This window comes from Lissotriton helveticus, chromosome 1_2 (assembly GCF_964261635.1).
Source record: "Lissotriton helveticus chromosome 1_2, aLisHel1.1, whole genome shotgun sequence".
Lineage (NCBI taxonomy): Eukaryota > Metazoa > Chordata > Amphibia > Caudata > Salamandridae > Lissotriton > Lissotriton helveticus.
Genome location: NC_136058.1, coordinates 321,949,955 through 321,963,067, shown reverse-complemented (window position 1 = coordinate 321,963,067; position 13,113 = coordinate 321,949,955). Strand labels below are relative to the sequence as shown.

Below are 13,113 nucleotides of genomic sequence, written 5' to 3'. Positions count from 1 at the left end.
GATACATATTGCATTGCAAATGCTTGTTCAAGAAAGTACACAGCAGCTTAAAATGAAAAGGGACAAACAGGTCCTAAAAGGTGTATCATTTACAAATTGATTGCATTAGTAAATATTTTACTTGCTCGAGGTGTGGCCATAAGTAAAAAGTATCAGCACTCTATGGTATCAGTATCACATTAAAAATGTCATTTAAAATATGTGTTCAATGTTAAAATGTCGGCTGAATTAAAAAAAATCCTCCCCGTCGGGGAATTGAACCCCGGTCTCCCGCGTGACAGGCGGGGATACTGACCACTATACTAACGAGGAACAGCTGTGCACATGGCTGCCGAATAGCTTCTTGCCCCTCCCTTCAACCCGCCCTGCCCTGCCCTGCCTGTGACTGGCAGTGTTGCCAGATTGGGCTAGATCATGCACATTTGGGCTACATTTTTTCCGGTTGTGTGGTAAAATTTTGGTTAGTGGCAGTTGCCAGATTATGAATGTATATACAGCGCTCAAGCAAATTTGTATGTTAAAGTGCTTTACTAGACAAACATTTACTTGGCAGCCTGCTGCAACATCAATTCCAATGCATTCACCACCTGCTTGACGCTGTCCCTGCCCCTTCTTCCTTAAAGCAGCAAAATGTAGCTATTTTGGGCTACTTTTTGGTTGGCTTTGGGCTAGAGAATGTTTAAAAAAGCTGGCAACACTGGTGACTGATATTTCTAATTTTCCAGCTCCTTCACACCAACACAGGGGGCCGCAGGCTCAACAAACACACACACTCTCTCCCACCATACACACAAACACACTCCACCCTCACACCTCACAGCAACCCTCTCACCTCCCAGCAGACGCTCTCAGCAGCATCACCTGATGCCAGAGTCACCACAACCAGCTCCCAGGGCTGCTTCAGAAGGGGCCCGGCCTGGCTCTTCAGCCCAGGGGCCCCTGGCTCTGTCTGATGAGGGGGGATGGCGGTGGGGGCTGCACACAGGGAGGGGGTCTGTCGAAATCTCGACTTCCCCCAGACCATCGTTTTAGTCACCTCCACTCCCTAGTCCACTGTTAACCAACCAACACATAAATTGTGACCAGACTGAAAAAAATAAAATTAAAACAAAGTTAGGCGAATAGTCATAACTAATAGTGGAACTGATTAAATTAATATAACTTCGATTTATCTTTGAAAATCAAAGAGCTGGCGAGCACGGGGGATTTTTGTGTTTTGATTAGGTTTGTTTGCTCGGCACTGCTTAGGTGAATATTTTACGTTTTTTGCTTCCGATTTACAAAGACTAAAAAACTCAAACTCTTCCCACTTTTTTTTGCTCCTTGATTCCTGTACTGGACACTTTTGTGGAAGCATAGTGTGGATTGTTATCCGCAAAAACAATACAACTGCACACACAAGAAACAAAACATGCTTTTGGAGGAATGTTTTAAATGTTTTTAAGCAGTGTCCTAGTCAGTAAAAAGGTGAATTTATGGAAGTGAGAATAACCTTTATTTTTATAACTGGCATATGTGAATGAATGAATGGCTTTGTAGAGCGCAACAGCTGCTCCAAGGAGTGTCTCGACGCTATCCGAAAATCTTCACAAGTAAATAATGTTATTTGCTTTCGACATTCTTGCACTGTCTCAAAAATATGCACTATATGCCTTAAATCCAGCTTTACAAAACTGTCCTTTAACCCCTTCCATGCTGCCGTCGGCCATTGGCCGACGGCTGCACTACCTCGCTGGTGCTGCCTGATTTCCGAAAGTGCCGCACTTCCGCAAAATCGGCGGCGCAGCAGAGGGGTTAATTAAAACTTCTGTTTGTTTCTCTTCTTTTTCTTCTCTTTTCAAATGTCCCTCTCTTTCCCTTCCATCCTCGGCATGCCTCCTCTCTCTCAGCACAACCTACTCTGACACATACAAGTTGGACTATTCTTTATTTCAGCACATTTCCCACAACTCATTGACAAGAACACAATCTCTCCTCCTTCTGCTGAAAGTCATACCTATGCTAACTAACAATACCTGATATCCTCTAACTCCTGCATTAATCCCACCAACCATGGGCTTCAGCTCACCACCCCACCCCCACTAATGGTTGCAACCAACCACTAATGCTTTAGTCCAGCATAAAAAACAGAAATGACTGCACGGAATGGTTTGCTTTGTGCGCACAAGACTGATACCAATAACTAACAGTAACCAATAACACTGAACTAACCACTGGGTTCTGTAGCAGTGTGTTGTCTACTGTAAAGCGATTAAAAGCCTTGTCAGGGGTACTGAACGCTCAATAAATGCAACTACAAATACAGTGTGACCTAAACAGTTAATAGCCCTCATGTTTCTCTGGTTCATACATTAGTAGCTCACCCATTAGCTTTATTTATTTGCATATTGGGATGTATGACATTACAACGCATGCTTTTACATCGCATGCTTTTACAACGCGGTTTTTACAACGCATACCATTACAACGCATAGTGCTTTTAGGCGCTGGATGGTGAATTTTTTAATTTACTATTCCAACTCCAGGCCCCGTGGATAGTAGGGAAGGAAGATGTTGGATAGTACATTAAACCTATTCCCTACCCTAGAGAGCCCCCCAGCGCAATGCGTTGTAATGGTTTGCGTTGTAAAAGTTGCGTTGTAAAGGCACTGCGTGGTAAAAGTTGCGTTGTAAAGGTTGTTTATCGCATATTGGTCATGGATGGAATTGAAAAAATAACACCATAGGCACCCATAAATTGGTGATAAATGTGTGGCAGAAGAAAGCGGGGGATATCACGAAGAGCAGGGCTTGAAAAATAGAGTCTGACATTCAACAGGTACATGTATATATATTTATATATATATATGATTTAAGTTACTTCAAAGAAATTGGGCAGAGGACATAGGTAATAGTAAATCAGTTCTTGATTACTTAATTGGTCACAGAGAGGCAGTATTTTTTTAAAATCTTACAGGGTTAAGCCATCGGCTGCAGAGATCATTGTGTGCCCGGCATTTTAAGGGGATTATAATAGTGTAAGGTAATTCTAGTGGTTAACACAGTTCTGGTAGAGTTCTGTGTTTCTCCAGTCACAGTTTTGACTAATAAAGTAAACTAGAGGGTTAGTGTGCCTAGGCAGCCCACAGATTTGTATTTTATTTGGATGGATAAGAGGCCAAGTGCTTTTCAGACAGAGACTATTTTTGCTGCGTCCATTTCATAAATTGCCAGCCTTCCAATATAGCACAGTGGTCTATTTACCGTCTTCAAGGAGCTGCATGCAAACTGTAAATCATGGGCTTAGATCACTGATGTATTTTACCTCAATCTGTTCTGAGTCTAAGATTACAAAAAAGATTCTTTTGGAACGTAACAAAGTCTTGTTGGTACAGACACCCGTAATCACTGCATTACAAAAGTATGGGTGATCTGTGACTTCTTCACATTGCGACCTTCATTCTCTTATGTAACATTTCCTTACATTGATTTACAAACCTGTATGATTTATTGCGCCTCTCTGTATGCTGGAAAGCGCTCTGACACCCTACATTGGCATGAGTAGCGCTATATTAGCATTACTTAAAAAATGAGTATGTGCAATTTAAATCAATATATGTGTAATTACTCGATCAGATTGATAAAAGTTGCATGAAGCACACCTCTTACATGGGGAATTAAACAAAATGTAAAACCTGCCTCCAACAGTTTATCTAAAGTACTTGTGAAGTGAACGCTGTGCACCTTTGTTTCCTTCCATTGCATTCTAGGTGTTAGGCTCCAGGTAGCTCTCACCTAGGATGAACAAAGGAGGGCTGGTGGCCATTTAAATTGGGCCTTTGTATTGGGCCTAGCTTGATGTTATAATAAGAAAGCCTCCTATTTGCCTGCACGTTGCTGTTCAAATGGAATGCAGACAATGTGCAGACACTGCTAAATTGTGTCCTGGTGTTGAAAAATGACACCAGAACAAATTGTGCATATTTTACAGGGTCAGGCAGATCCTAGATCTGAATCAGAAATAGCTACAGGAACCAGGATACGTCACGATCCTATAACTTTTCAGCAATTATATTGGGATCTGTAGTCCTGGCTATCCAAATAAAACTCAAAGCTACCAAAATGCAAATGTTAAACTGGGCAAGAACGGACTGATTGTCCATCGACCTACGAAATTTGAGATCACTGAGGGGCCAGTTTAACTAAAAAGAGCTGATAAAAAGCACATGAAGAATTGCCCCGGTTACTTACCGGTAATCTTCATTACTCCGAGTCCTTGTCTTCCTCACCACAGTAATCACTATTGAGCCTCCGGCTCCCACAGAAACTCCAAGTCAAATTTTACATTCTAGTCTCCCTCTCCCTCTCCCAATATGGCCCCCGGTGGCAGCAGCCAATCCCATAAAGGGAAACGGGGCCCGATTCACAAAATGAACTTTAGACGCAATCCTAAACTTACTACTATTTTGGTATTCACAGAATGCACTTACTACTTTTGGCATTCACAGAATGAACTTACTACTTTTGGTATTCACAGAAGTTAGGATTTTGTCTTAAGTTTGTCTTAAGACAGACTTAAGACAGACTTAAGACAGACTTAAGACAAAATCCTAACTTCTGTGAATACCAAAAGTAGTAAGTTCATTCTGTGAATGCCAAAAGTAGTAAGTGCATTCTGTGAATACCAAAATAGTAGTAAGTTTAGGTTGAGTCTTAAGTTCATTCTGTGAATCGGGCCCACAGAAACAGATAAACGATCTGAACCCAAGCTGCATACATGAAGCCACCAAAAGGGACAGGAGGGAAGGGAAATTACACTGTGGCGAGGAAGACAAGGACTCGGAGTAATGAAGATTACCGGTAAGTAACTGGGGCATTACCTCCTCGTCTGTCTTCCTCGCCACAGTAATCACAATTGAGCCGATACCAAAGCACATCAGCTTCATGAAAGAAAAACAGCCCACACCAGGAAGGCAGTTAAACAAAAGTTTATTAACAAGAGGCAGATAAACAAAAGAAACCCCCTCAAGGAACACCAGCAGTCAGCACAGAAGAGGCAAAGGAAACCGAGCCTCCACCCCCAACCTGAAGGCGGTAATGGGACATGAAGGTATGAGGGGATGACCAAGTGGCAGCCCGGCAAACATCCTCCATGGAGACCCCCTTAAACGCTGCCCAAGAGACAGCAACAGACCAGGTGGAACGTCCCTGAACAGGAAGAGAGGGAACCCCGGAAACAGAACCATACGCCAACAAAATAGTCTCCTTAATCCAACGACTGATCGTGGAAAGGGAGGGATTCAAGCCCCAACGGGACAAACCAAAATTGACAAATAAATAATCCACCTTACAGAAGGAAGACGTGCTGGATAAATAAACCAACAAGGCACGTTGAACATCCAACAGATGTAAAAGACACTCCTCATCCGAGAAAGGATCCGGGCAAAGAACAGGAAGGACCACCTCAGCAGACCGATGAAAGAAGGAATCAACCTTCGGCACAAACGTAGGATGAGGGCGCAAGACCACACGATCCATCAAAACAACCAAAAACTGAGCAGACCGTAGTAAAGCCCCCAACTCCCCAATACGCCTGGCAGAAGCAATAGCCACAAGAAAGACGACCTTAAGCATCAAAAACTTCAAATCAACCGTCTCCAAAGGCTCGAAAGGAGCAGATTGCAACGAACGCAAGACCAAAATAAGGTCTCAAGGAAGAGGACACAGGATAGGACCGGGCCGCTGGAAAGACAGAGACTTAAAAAGCCGCGCCACCAAAGGAGCCACAGAAACCAAAGGAAGGACATGAAACGCCCGAATGGCGGCCCACTGAGCACGAACAGTAGAAATGGAAAAACCCAACTCAAAACCTTCATTCAGAAAATCAAGAATGCGAGCTGGAGCCAAAGAAGCCACAGACAGATCGCAACAAAGACACCAAGAAGCAAAGTTCTCCCAATGCTTAGCATAGGATTTTAAAGTAGAAGGCCTCTGGGACTGCTGAATAACAGCAGCAACAGCCATCGAACAACCACCACGGATCAGGGATTCCCTCTCAAGAGCCAGGCCCGCAGACCCAGGGATCGGAACACAGGAAGCGGAAGTAGAGGGCCCAACAGAGGGAAAGGCACGAATGGCAATGCCCACCTAGGTGTCACAGCCAATTCCAATAACAGGGGATACCAAGGGCGACGACACCACCCCAGAACAATCAGAAAGATAAAGGACCCCTCCCTCTTGATTTTCTGCAAGACAGCTGGAATCAGGGGAACAGGGGGAAAGGCATACAAGAGGCCTCGAGGCCAAGGGAATGACAGAGCCTCCACCCTCCAAGCATCCCGGCAAGGCATAATTGTGCAAAAGCAGCAGACCTTGGCATTGGACTGGGACGCAAAGAGGTCTACAACCGGAGACCCAAACATCCGCCTCAACCTCCTGAACATCAAGTGCGTCAGGGACAATGAACCCATGGAGGAAAAAACACGGCTCAGACAGTCTGCCACAGTGTTCTCCCGACCAGGCAGATAAATCAAGAACAAATCCGACGACTGAGGCAACTGAGGGAAATAACCCTGCAACCCCCCTGATGGTTGATATACATCACCACCTGATTGTCCGTTTGTACCTGCACATGGTGACCCAACAGAAGATCCGAGAAGGCCAACAGGCCCAATTGAACCGCTTTCAGTTCCCTGTAGTTGGACGAACAGGACATCACAGAGTGAGACCAAACCCCTTGCGTCGTCGAATCCCCCAGAGTAGCACCCCAGCCCAGCAGGCTGGCATCTGAAGTGAGAATCCGAGACGGAAGAATGAGAAATGGGTGACCCTGAGACAGACGAACCTCATCCAACCACCAACCCAGGACCACCCGAACCTAGGATGACACAGGGATCAAAACATTCATATCTAGGGAACAGGGGTCCCAATGCAATAAAATGTGGGACACCACCGGATACATGTGAAGGCGAGCCCACGGTACCATTAACAAAGTTGCTGACATTAGACCATGCACCCTCCACCACAGGCTCACAAGATGAGAAGGCCCCAACAACAGGGATCGAACAGCAGAGATCAGAGACAGAATCCGAGCAGGGGGCAGGAACACTATCCCCAACTGAGTCTTGGAAAGTGCTCCAATGTAAGTCAATTCCTGTGCAGGAACCAGGGAGGACTTCGGGACATTCACCAGGAATCCGTGATTTTTCAGGACATGGCACACCCTCCGGACATGCAACTCCGCCTTAGAAAGAGAAGAAGGAGAAATCAAAATATCGTCCAGATAAGGAAAAACACTAATGCCCTCCCCATGTAAATGACCAACAAGAGGAGCCAGAACCTTAGTAAAAACCCTGGGCGAAGAGCATAGCCCAAAAGGCAATACCTGGAACTGATAGTGCCGACCCAGGACGCAGAACCGCAGAAACTTCTGAGAGTCGAGGTGTACAGGCACATGGAGATATGCATCCTGTAAGTCTATCGAGGCCAGAAAATCCCCCTGAGAAACAAGAGGAAGAATCACCTGGAGAGAAACCATCTTGAAAGTTTGATGAGGAACAAACGTATTCACCCATTTCAAATCCATCACAGGTGTGAGATCCCCTGTGCGTTTGGACACCAGGAACAGAATAGAATAAACCCCCAACCCCAAATGATCCCCTGGCACGGGAATCACCGCTCTCTTTTGCACTAGGGATTCGATGCCTTCCAAAAGTGCCACCTTCTTCAGAGCGTCTCTGGGACAAGGAGTGGACCTGAAACAGTCTGGGGGAGTCCGGGTAAATCCAAGACGAAAACCCTCGGAAATCACCTGAAGGACCCACCGATCCGAAACAGTCTCACTCCAAGAGTCCCGGAAGATACCTAGACGACCCCCAACCGGACCCACTTCAGGAGCAACCCAGTCATGATTTTGAAGCAGGAGAGGAGTAGGTAGAAGCGCTGGAGAACCGGGATTTGTCAAAGGAAGGAGCACCCCGGCCACGCCCCCTCCCACGAAAGGTCTGACTCGCACGGCCCCTCCGTGAAGGACCAAAAGCCCTCTGTGATCCAAAAGCACGGAAGCGACCAGCCCGGTCAGGAGCAAGCAGCATACGGTCTTCCGCCGTTTTCTTAACCATATCATCCAACGGGGAACCAAACAGCTTAACACCAGTAAAGGGGATCTTCATCAACAGACCCTTCTGCGTAGCATACGCCAACATTCCCCTACATCAAAACCCCACAAGGACCCAGAGCCCAGCAAACGCAGGACCCCAGCCCCACTTACCTGCAATGCAGGCACACAGCACTTGGAGTAGTGCAGAAACAAAAAAACAGATTGTTTGTCTGTTTCTGTGTCATTTTATGGGATTGGCTGCTGCCACCGGGGGCCATATTGGGAGAGGGAGAGGGAGACTAGAATGTAAAATTTGACTTGGAGTTTCTGTGGGAGCCGGAGGCTCAATGGTGAATACTGTGGTGAGGAAGACGGACGAGGAGGTAATGACGGGATTTGAAGGGTCTCAGGGATCGTGTGCCCAGTGCAACATTCATCTTCTTCTACGTTTCAGAGACCCTTGCCTGTGTGGACTACCACCCAACCTGGATTCCAAAGCAAGTTATAATTCAACCCTCAACAATAATTTAAGGCACGCTATGTCTAGCTCCCAGGGGCGTAGCTTCAGGGGAGTATTTGTGGTGACAGTGGCAGCTGCCACAAACAAAAAGAGATGGGGCGGGTGTTGGGGACACAGGGGGAGATCTGGAAGAGGAGCACAGGGAGAGTTTAATCATTATTAAAAAAAAGATAAAACTTACCTGAAGCTGCCGGCCGCCTCCAGTTTCTCCCCTCGGTGTTCTTTCTTCTTTTTTGTTCCAGTGTTAGAATCTATAAATTTTAGGTACACATAAGCGGCGTTCATTTATGTTCGCCGCAGCCACTCACTGTTGAGAGCGAAATGAAGATCATGAAACATTGCCTTCGCCATCTTGCTTAGCGAGGGCCTCTGCGTGCGCGTAAGCAGCAACTCTTTTGGACATCGCAGCCATTTCATACTCTGCTGGTCACCTATGTTTCACTCTGACCTCGCTATCATCCCCCAGTGCTCTGACTAAGCCTGAACAAATGTGCTGGGAACATAAAACATTGTAATCATGACAAAGGCCCGGAGCCACTTCCCGCCCTAAACCTGTTTGTCCTTTCATCCTCCATGCACAGGCAAGCCCCTTTGATAACCTCCTTCCCTGCACCTGGCCACTCAGTCCGGTCCCAGGCACTAACCGACCCCTGTGAACATTGTTTATTGCCTACACACGGCAGGGCTTGTTTCACCAACAAAGGGGCCTGACTTAATCAATAACCCAAAACCCTTAGATCTGACCGATCCCACGTGTTTTTAGATCCTGTCGGAATGTCCAGCTGCGAGATAGCGATCATCTGTTACATCTGGGTGGGGGACGATTGCTGCTGGGTTTGTGTGGGAACTAGCTTAAGGCGGGGATTCCAAAGATGTTTTAACTGGATGTATGGCGTTAGAACGCATACATTGACAACGCGTACCTTTACAACGCGTTCGTAACAACGAAAGTTGTTACCACGCATTGCGCTGGGGGGCGCAAAATTGATTAATTTAATTTACTATTCCAACACCAGTCCCCGTGGATAGTAGGGAAGGTGTTGGGATAGTAAATTAAATCATTTACTATCCTTGAGCGCCCCCCAGCGCAATGCGTGGTAACAACTTTCGTTGTTACGCCCGCGTTGTAAAGGTATTCCGTGGTAATGCTTGCGTTCTAAACGCTGCATACCGTTTTAACTATGCAATAAACTGATGTCAGGAATGTTTGACCATGCAAAAAAACGGACCAAAACGTGTATAAAAGGCCATGCCTCAGAGATGCAGGCAGAGCACCTCCTGACGATAGCCCCGGTGTCTGATATGATGTGTTCTCCTCCTGGAGTAATAAACCTGTTCTTCGCTTTCCAGTGTCCTGCGCCTGCCTCGTTATTTTGATAGCTTATATTAAGGTGAATTAGAGGTGGTTTGCATCAAGCGGCATCGAACGTCTTGGGAGTCATGCTGCTTTTTATCAATTGGCGCACCAACGTCGGGCCCATCGGAGACACGTGGGTCCAGTGAGAGAGGTCCTAACGACGGAGTGAACAACTAACCGATTGGGGTGAACCTGCCTTGAGAGGACCCTTGTCTGGCTGCCGATCAACCTGAACTTCACCAGTTCCGAACGGACCTCTCTCTCAAGTGACCTACGGTCCTGACTGGGACCTTACAGAAACGCCGCATTGTTGGAGTGAGAGGACAAACGGGCGCTGGAAGGGGACAACGAAGAAACTGTCCACAACAGTCCGGGTAAGGTCGTGAAAGATCGATTCTTACTTGTTATTGATTGTTTGACTGGTTGAATAAGTTCGACCGAATACTAGTATTCCCCTTAGTTGAGACATTTCCAGCGTGCAAACAAACAGAGATTAGGAATCCTCTCTTTCTTTGCAGGCAGCGAAGGGCAGGTAGTGCGGACCTTTGTCCATGACCTATTGAGATTTTTTGTTGACCGCTTGTTACGTCATGCCTGTCTTCTCAAAAATTGATTGATTGTTTTGGTCAGACCGTTTATTAGAGGTCAGTCATGCGGCACCGCCTGAAGGCACCCCTAATAAGGACATGTATGTAAAATATGGATTAGCCACTGTAACGTATAGCGAACAATGGCATAAAACGCGCTAGGAAAGACCGGGAAAAACAGTGGCCACTGACGGGATCTTTCGACCCCGATAAAATAGAAAACACTAGGAATAGCCCTTTGCAAAAAGAGAAGTACGCCAGCCATGCTTGATAGCTTTGGTCTGTGGCAGAAAGAAGCAACCCAACGAAAAGAAAAGAAACGAAGCTAGACTAGATAAGGAAATACGAAAAGCAGCTCACGAAGCTTGTAAAAAGTTAGAAGATATAAAAGAAGAAACAACGAACAAACAGGTATCGATAAATTAGTAAAAACGCTCATAGATAGGAAAGAGACCGAAGAGTATATAACCGACATATGCAACTCCTATGTCAAAAGCAACATAAGCACTTTGTAAGATCCTGGCGTTTAGATATGTCAATGGAGAGGATAGTAAATCCACCCTCTTTTACTTTGCAGCCCCCTTGACGGAGCAAAAGCACACATTTTTGTTGGACATTTTTGTACTGCTATTGTAGGGTTCCTAAAAGGAGCACGCTACCAGATATTAAGTGACTGTGAACCCCAGGTGCATTCTGGTTCTTGAGGTCCTAGACATAGACATTTTTATCCTGCACACCATGTGTCTCACCTACCTTCCCACCCTCGTTCCCAGTGCTTAATTTGTGAGTTTCAATTGACATACACTAATACTCGTTTGCAAAATGTATTGGCTCCTGTGCTGTGTGCACCCCGCCCTAGGCTAGAGGGCTTAAACTGTAAATAAATGCATAGGCATTGTAAAAAGCACAGGCACAAATTAAGCCCTGCATGTTCCACTCTAATAATATTGTCGACTTTCCAAGGAGTTTTTCCAAACGTTCCTGAGCCTTACCAGGGGTTTGCCATCCAGTCAAACATTAGACAGGGGTAAGGTGTAAATCTATTAAATGAAAAGAGAGATGCGCTTCCCTAAATTGCTTACATTGCCAAAACCAGAGCTTGGAGAATCAGCACAAGAAAAGCTAATTTTAAGTGCCAACGTTTGATGTCTATGTACAAGTCACATGATCTGAATGAACATTTAAAGAAAGTCTTGCTCTGTTTTAACAACCCACAACCTCCTAGAAAGAAAAGGTTATTTGTTAAGATTGTGACATGGAAAAGTTTATCTAGCGATCGCATTTTAGAAGTCAGACGCAAGACACGTATTGCTGGTTTTTAAAAGCACAGCTTATTTATGTCATATAGAGTGGTGCACCCTGCACAAGCCCTTAAGGCATGTCCTAGTCAAGTGGTCACGGACCCCATGGGTAAATCAGCCAGCCCTGGCAGTTACAAATCTGTTGCTTCCTAGCATGACTGTGCCCACACGTTTTTTTTAACTGAAATTGCACTGTTTCCCCCCCATCTACCCGAAAAACAGATCTCCACGCAAACATTAAACAAATTTTGTTAGTGGTCTTGCCACTGTAACAAAGATGCACACCCTTAAAAACAAGGATGGACACGCTGAGTTATGACTTTCGCAGGTCAAAAGTTCATGTTAGTGAGAGAGTAGAAAGGAAATCCTTCTTCTAGCAAACTTTGCAAAGTCGATACAAACAAACGGAATAAAGTTGGAGGCATTGAAGTGATTGAGGTGTGGTGTCATTGCTACGCTGAGCTGCGATTGGAGTGTTGTGTTATTGCTGTGTTGCACTGTGATTGGCTAGCAAGTAATGAAGCTGCGCTGTGATAGGACAACCTTTGACAGAGACACCCTGGGATTGGTGGACGAGTTATAGAGACTGTCTGTAGAAAGGTTGAAAAGTTTGAACTAGGATTGCTATCATAATTTAAATGGGGAATAGTATGAACTCAATTGGAGGCTTTCAATCTTTGTCAGCAGATGGTGAATAAGAAATCCAGAAAACATAACATAACACATGTATTTGTAAAGTGCATATATCACCCAAGGGTCTCAAGGCGCTAAATAACAGATGTTTATTGTTTCCCAAATCAATGGTACTCACTTTATCAACCTCAGATGGATGAAAGGCTGAGTGGACCTGCCTAGACTTGAACCTGTAACCATGAGGTTGAACACAAGCTCCTGTAGTGGATGCATTACTCCACTAAGCCACCAGGCCCAACTATAAAAAGTATAAAATTCAAAATTAGACATAGGGCTCATTCATGGAAAAAAGAACAAGAGGAGTAAAGGCAGAGAAAGTGGAGAGACGAAGTTATTGAAACAGTAGGAGCACATCCACTATTGGATAAGGAAGAGAAAGGAAACAAAAAGTTAAAGAAAGACCTAAGCAAGAAGCAGATATAGAAAGTGGGGAAGAAGGTGCACTGATAGAAGAATTACTTAGTGTTAGACGATCCCTGTACAATGCCACTACTTCAGAAGTGCTGAGTTCCACTGCACCAGTAATCAGTAGCGGCTGCTCCTGGACAGGGGTGGTTTGGCAGAGGGGAGACAGGGTT

The 13,113-nt window shown here is 45.4% G+C and overlaps 1 non-coding gene across 1 annotated transcript; it reads right to left on the bottom strand.

Moving 5' to 3' along the window:
- Positions 1 to 240: 240 nt before the first annotated feature.
- Positions 241 to 312, bottom strand: TRNAD-GUC (transfer RNA aspartic acid (anticodon GUC)). Its single transcript has one exon. It is a non-coding gene; the product is annotated as a tRNA-Asp (tRNA).
- Between the last annotated feature and the right edge of the window lie 12,801 nt (positions 313 to 13,113).